Raw genomic sequence first — 7,781 nt, 5'->3', positions numbered from 1 at the left:
ACAACAAAAAAAAAACCTGGAAGTATTTTTCTAGAGTTTTCCAAAATTGATAAATAGTTGAAATACAAATCACAAATCTTTAACATATACAGCCATAATGTTGTATTGTTTATAATAGACAAACAACATCCTAATACATTAAGACAACTGCACATTTATTGAACATTTCACCAATTTTATGACATGATGTACATAAATATCACAGCACACATTTTTCTCTATTTAGTATGTAAAATACATGATTTACCACACCCACAAATTTAAATATATGCTTTTGCTCAATACTTTAAGATTTGTAATATGCCAAATATATGTTACTCATTTTCCTAAAAATGACTTGCTCACATTTATCAGAAATAAGAATAATTTCAATTTGAAAAATAAAATTCCATTTACTTTCTCCAACTTCTAAGAAATGGAAACAATTTCTCTCATTTTTTTGTTAAAAGCCTGCTTTAAAATATGTACATTTTCATTTCCATCACATAAAAATTAGCAATTCAAGAATAATTTTATAGAAGCTAAACTATTATATGGATATGTTCCAGGTGTGCTTTAATTATAGCCCAATTCTTCTCAATTAAAATTCTTAACTAAAAAACATTTTATTAGAAAAGTGAAGTGTAAGGCTATTCTGCCTACTCTATGAAGAAGATTAAATAGCTACTGTATGAAAGCATTAGGGATAAGATTACTTTAAGATCCAACAAAGAACCTCAGACAGCTTGTAATAGATTAGTTCTAAACCAAAGTAGGCAGGAAGCTAAAAACAAACTCAAGATTGATTTAGTTGTAGCACTAACTGCAAGATAAGAACAAGACAATAATACTAATTTTCCAAAGTTGGCAAAAGGTCATAGGTGTTGTGTACATTACTGAATACTGATCAATTTTTATCTACTTATGAACAGCTTAAAAATAAAAAGCATAATAAAATTACATGGACTGCTGGTGTCCTTTTACAGATAAACATGCCCTTATGAATTCCTTTAAATTTTCATTTTCTTTAAATGCATAATACTGATAAAAATTTTTAACATTACATATTTTATTATAATACTTAACAGCTAGAATTTCAGAACAATTTCAGAAATAATACTCAATATTATTTGTCAATAGGTAAATGCAAACCAATGCTACAATAAGCAACCACTTTATACCCACTGTGATGGTTATAATAAATAAAGTAGGCAAAACAAATGTTGATGAGCATATTGAAAAATGGGAAACCTCATCTATTGCTATTGGGAATGTAAAATGATGCAGACATTTTGTGAAACATTCCATTTTTCTAAGAGTTCAACATAAACCCAGCAATTTAAATTCTAGGTGTACACCAAAATAGGAATGAAAAACTATGCCCACATAAAGTGTTTTACATTGATGTTTATAGGACCATTGTTCGTAGTACCCAAAATGTGGATATGATACATGTTCATCAATGGGGAATGCATTGAAAAATGTGGTAAATCCATACAAAGGATTATTTAACAATAAAAATAACCTGATGATATCTGATACCTCATAGAAAAACCTCAAAAATGTTATATTTTTTGAGAAAAAAGTTAGACACAAGTCAGTATGCTATAATTCCATTTTATATTAAGTGATCAGAAAATCAAATTTACAACTACAATAAGTATATCAGTGGTTTCTAAGGGCTGGGATTGCTATGGTTTCTAAGGGCTGGGATTCATAAGCAGAAGGGAAGTGGGTTAAAAAGACCCTGGTTGAGTACAAGTTAAAGAACTCTTACTAAAATCTAGACAGTCATTCTCTGACAAGGTACATTGCCCAAGAAAAATGGGAACCAAAAAGAGAACAATTTTACATTGCGTAAGAATTGCTATTTTGTGTTGCCAAACATGCTATGCTAAGGGGGAACAGATGGGAGGTCAGGGCATTACATCATAACATTGGCTTTGGCATGCAAAATTTGAGATACATATAAGATATCAAAAAATACAAGCCAATTAGGTAGACATATGTCTAGATTTAGGAGTGATATTGGACATATAGTATTAAGTGGCCTTGGATATTAGAAGTAAGTGGTAATATATTCTCACAAGAGATGTCAAAGAGATAGGAGGACTATTATAAAGTATAGGGTCCTGGAAACCAATAAGAGATCTCCGTCTAGGAGGGACTGAAGGACTGTAGCAAATGTTGCAGGGAAGTTAATAGAAGTGAGGGCTGAGAAATGAGTGTTGAATTCTGTCAACACTGGCAATACTGCAAGAATAGTTTTTGCATTAATTTGATGCCATTCCATGAGCTGATTTTTGGTTTTATTTCTTGTGGGATATGAGATTTTTCAAGGACACAGAGGGATGAAATTATATGTATAAATAAAGAGCAAGATGCATAAAATTCAAACCAATGAGGTGAAATGGAGACATGGAAGAACACTGCTTCAGGTGTGAAAGGGTGGTAAGGTAGAAACCTGATTGTCAATGAAATTAAAGACCTACCCAGGGAAATGTTCAACCAGTGGCTACAGAAACAACCAGGAATTTTGAGAGCACTGTTGGAGACAATGATCATGAACAGGAAATGAGTTTTGATGTGTTTGACAGCAGGTGATTCCTACAAAAGCACTACTGGAAGCTAGAGTATGAAAGGGTGAGATTCAAAGATGAGGAATTTTACAGATGAGGGATGGAAATTCATTCAGAGCTGCAGTCAGCAACAAAAAAAGTCTGCTTTCCCATATTTCTGCTCCCTAATAGGCCCAGAGGAGTACGGCATCTTCTACTGAAACCTTCTGTAGAAGTGCCTTCAGGAGAGAGTAAGCCTTCAGCTACAGACAGAAAATGAAGGGACAAATTTGAGATATAAACTTTTATCCTATATAAATGAGATTCAGCAATTTTAAGAGTAGGATAATGGTCACAAAAGGGTATCTGAAGAGTCTGATGGAGTTTAGTGGGTATGTGTCACAAGAGCTAATCCATGAAAAGAAGCTTGATTAATGAAGGTAAATAAATAACATTAATATTTTTAATGTAACTATTTAAATGTAAAACACGGGAAATACACTAAGCCCTCCCCTGCCCCTGCCCTCATCTACTGAAATATATTTAACATATATTTAAATAGCTGCTAAACTCAATATTTACTATGTTTTTTCTTACACATACATACCCATGGTAGAGCTTAATTATAAATTTGGTACAGTAAGAGATTAACAAAAACAATGGCTTGAGGTTGTAGCTCAGTGATAAAGAACCTAACTAGGTCCTGAGTTCAATCCCAGACAAAGAGAAGGAAGGAATGAAACAACAATAACATCATAATTTTAATAATATATTGCAATAAAAGCTACATGAATGTAGTGTTTCTCTGTGTCAATCTCCTTCTCTCTTTCAAAATAATTTTTGTTCTGTATTCACCCTTTTTCTTCTTGACTGTGTGTAATTCCATTCACAAATGACACTGTAGCTATGGGAGTGGTCCTATACATGAGCCAGTATTGTCTTTCACTCTTCCCCGAAACAATACTTGCCATACACAATACCTATAGCAATATATTTTTTAAATTTTCATTAATTTTCCAAATTCCATCATGTTTTTGTCAAATTGGCAACACACTTCTCATACACTAAAAACAATGTAAAATGTGGGTTCAATATCTATAAAAGTAATTGCAGATACTGTGTGGACACAAATGTACAACTGAAATCTTCCAAAACACGATCAGTTGACCTAGAACATCTTGAATCAGTGATGTTTCAAAAATTGTTTGACATTGTGTCTTCAAATATATTACTCATTCTCTCCTTCTATAATTTAGTTATGTTTTAATGTTTTTTGCACCTGTGTGAGCAGTATGCTTTTATTCTTGCATACTGACCTCTGTTTCAGCTTAATCATCTTATTTTCTCAAGAGACTAATATGATAATAAGCCTTACAAAAACACTGATTTGACAATTTCAATACCTAGATCATCTTTGGCTGTTTCTATGGCTATGGTCACTTTTGGCTGTGCCATCTTTGATCTCTTGTTCTCTTTCTTACTTCCATTCATCTTTTATCCTTTCTCCTGGCTTACAGATAGAAATTTGTGCTAATGCCAAAGATTACATATAAAGAATTTAAGAACTAAATTGAGTCTCTAGAAAAGTTTGGCTTTCTGTCAGGCAATAGAAACAGAAGCAGATCAATTTTTCCAGTTAGGTAGTGATTTGAGATGACATTTGTTTTAGTATTTTGTGACTGTGTTGTATTTCTGGCTTACTATTTCTCCTGCTATTTATCTTTTCTGGAATCTTAACTGAAAACTGGTTGTCTTTCCCAAGGCTTCTCCTTACCAGCACTGAACTTGAAATTTCTCCAGTTTTTCAGAGACTAGTCTTATTATTATCCTCTGAAAATTTCTGTGATTACTCTCATTCAAATTATTCTCCAGAGTGCTGCCTACAGCAGACGTATACTAAAATGGAAACATACAGAGAAGATTTGCCCAGCCCCTGTGCAAGGATACCATGCAGATTTTTGCCGCATTCCTGATGTTTTGCTGATCACTTGCAGATCCTGGCCTCGAGTCACCCAGCAACCTCTAGAAGCCAGTCTGTGCTTTCTACACCCCCTCCCACAGCAATTAAAATCCTTGAAGAATAAAAAAATTCTTTTTGGAATATGTACAGGTGTGGAATATGTTAACCAAGTGTTATGATGTGCAACTGAAGTCACATATGATGTAAGGGTATCCTTTGGTAGATCCTCAGCATTGGGTGCTCAAGGTTTCTAGTGCAATAGATAACAGGTACAGCTAATTCTCAGCCCTAGGCCTCCCACGTGCATGTGATATTCCCCTTTCAAACCTCGGGCTCCAAAAGTGATTTTCTGCCTACCTTCATCCTAAATCCCATAAATCTCTCCAAAACATCCACCCAAAGTTCCATTCGACAAATGAAAGCATTCGACAGGCAGCACCATAGTCCTCACTGCTAAGCACTCTCTGATACCCAAGAAACCTGAATGCACAGGCTAGTTGCACTGCCTAAACCCTTGGCTCCTACTTGTCACCAAGAGAATCTAAATAAATCCAGTGACCATGTATGTATGATTTGATTTCTAACCATGCACTGCTCAAAGGAGAATAGATGAAGGAGTATGCAAAGGGTGTTTGTGGAGGGAAAAAAACTGAATATTCAAAAACACAAGCCAAATTATATATATATTTCTTTTAAGAAAAATCTTCTTCCCGAACAATTGCATTTGTAATAGATTTGAAATGCCAAGTTACTATAGCTAAATTTACTTATGAAGTACCTTCACCCTCTGTCCTTGTAGAGAGAACAAGCATATCTCAGTTATTATCATCCTGGAGCCTTTTTCTTGTAAAGCTAACCTATCTGCAAATGTTTGGGATGATATATTGCCTGTGTTCCTCTACTCTTTCCTACGAGAGGTTTCTGTGCTTGTATAATGAGCAGCAGTTATGTCAGTCTCATTATTCAAATAGAAATTGATAACAGAAAGTGTGAGGTTGAATTAAAATTCTGCTACTTATTTGGTATAAAGTTATGAGCTAGTCTAAATAATATTCTTTGGGGCTTAATTCTTTATTATGAAACAGTGCTGAAAAATAATGGTGAACTTACAAGTTTTCTGATAAGTCTAAAAAAAAAAAAAAGAAATCAAAGCTTAACTCTACAAAAAGAATCACTGAACATATTTTCTTCTTATACTCTTCAACTTCTTATTCGGTTTTCTAGAAAGGACCCCAAACTGCAAAAATAAGGTTTTTTAATATGCGTTCTAGTATTCTCGAGTATGAGGCAATTATAGTTAGAATTCATTTTTCTAGAACTGAAGTCTCATCTATGACTTGAGAGGTGATGTGCTTTCAGTACAGTAATTTGAAAAGCCCACCAAATGCACTATTCTTCAGTGATGTAGGCTGGAAACAGAGGCATTTTCTAAGGGTAATACCGTTCTGCATTACTTTCCTTAAGGCTTTTACATTTTAATTACATTCTTGAACTGTGACTACAAAAGTAATAGAATGTACTACCTTTAAAATCTTTAAAGTTTTCTAATTATTATGAAGCAAAACTTCTGAAAAAAAATTCTGGGCAAAGTTTTCATTGCTGTTCTTTGTATATTACCTGAAGAAGACTTAACTTTGACTCCTACTTCCAATTTTTTGTGGTTGTAGACTATTCTCTAATACATTTTCAACAGAAAAAATGCATTGTCTACCTAATCAGGTATGAATCGACTTTATCAAGATGGAAGTTCATACAAACTCATTCAACTCACAAACACATAAAGGGGGTGCTGATGTTTTAGAAGACCCAAACACAAATTTTATACTTTTATCCTTACTTCTACTTACCAGGGAGCATATTGCTTTCACAAAAAGAGAAAAACTGAAAGAGCTTCACTTATGTTTGAGCTTCACATACATTTTTTGTGTAAGAAAGATGGTCTCACTCTCTGGGTTATACCTCACAGGAAAGAGGAACTTTTCAACATTACTGAAATAGAAGCTGGATTGTGGAAGTATAAGGCATGTTTGGAAATCTTTAATTAGGTGATTGCTCAAACTTCCTAAGGTTAAAAAGATTTTCATTCTGCATAAACTCTGAAAAATGTCACAATTAAAAGTGAAGTAAAAAGTCTCAGGAACATAACTGACATTTAACATCTTTGTAACTCATTGTGAAGAAAATGATGTGAAATTCAAATATCGAATTGAGGTAGTTTTTTATACTTGAATGACTTTAATTCAAATTTCTAACAGAATTCAGTGTAATAAAAAAAATCATCCTACCAAAATACAAGATTTTTATTCACCTCAAATTTCTAGCTCACAAAAGATATAACATTACTTTTTAAAAGTGTATTCACAACTATTTTAGGCAGTAAATGGCTTAGAGAATAAGATTTCTTTATATAAAATAAACTTCATTATTTCATTTAAGGCTTAAAGATGGAATGTATAAAGGTAATAGATTAGGGGATGGTATGTATTCTTCACTCTGACCGTGTGTTATTCTGAATTTAGAAGACAAAACCCATACTTCAACTAGTGCCTTCACGAATAGGGTTTGAGCATAATAAGTAAAAATACAATGATCTTGGGAATGGAAAAAAATAAAAATGAAAGAAATATGGACATTTGAATGAGCTGTAGGGCACATCCACATGAAGTAGAACCAGCCCACAGACTTAAATGACTCTTCTCAGGTGTATTACATGAGAAAGATATCACACAACATGCTTTAAACCACTAATTTTGGTACACGGCTTATTCTGTGATCAATTGAAATAATTTACCTACCCTACAATTTACCTTTTAAAGACTGTAATTCAATGGTTTTAGTATATTGACAAAATAGTGACTAGCTATCAACCCAATTGATTTTAAACATTTTTATCACACATACAAAACAACAAAAAAAATCCCAGATGCTTTACCAGTCACTATATTTACCTCTCACCCCTAGAAATAGACAAAAGCTATTCTACTCTGCATTTCCATGAAATTGCTTATTCTTTTAGTTTTCACAAAAATAGAATCTTAAGTCTGTGACCTTTAATAATCATATTCTTTCAGTTATATTTTCACATACATTTTGTGTGTAAGAAGGATGTTTGGAAATCTTTAATTAGGTGATTGCTCAAACTTCCTAAGGTTAAAAAGATTTTCATTCTGTATAAACTCTGAAAAATGTCACAATTAAAAGTGACATTTATGTCACTTTTAATATTACATCTATGTTGTAGCACTTGTAAGTTCTTCATTCCTTTTCACTGACAAATAATATTC

At 33.1% G+C, this 7,781-nt stretch overlaps 1 non-coding gene across 1 annotated transcript; it reads left to right on the top strand.

Annotated features, from left to right (window-relative positions):
- Window positions 1–4,412: 4,412 nt before the first annotated feature.
- Window positions 4,413–4,515, top strand: LOC120888744 (U6 spliceosomal RNA). The gene has a single exon (XR_005732435.1). It is a non-coding gene; the product is annotated as a U6 spliceosomal RNA (small nuclear RNA).
- The last annotated feature ends 3,266 nt before the right edge of the window (window positions 4,516–7,781 follow it).

This window comes from Ictidomys tridecemlineatus, chromosome 6 (genome assembly GCF_052094955.1).
Source record: "Ictidomys tridecemlineatus isolate mIctTri1 chromosome 6, mIctTri1.hap1, whole genome shotgun sequence".
Classification (NCBI taxonomy): domain Eukaryota; kingdom Metazoa; phylum Chordata; class Mammalia; order Rodentia; family Sciuridae; genus Ictidomys; species Ictidomys tridecemlineatus.
Note: the sequence above shows the minus strand (reverse complement) of the source record. Positions and strands in the feature narration are given on the sequence as shown.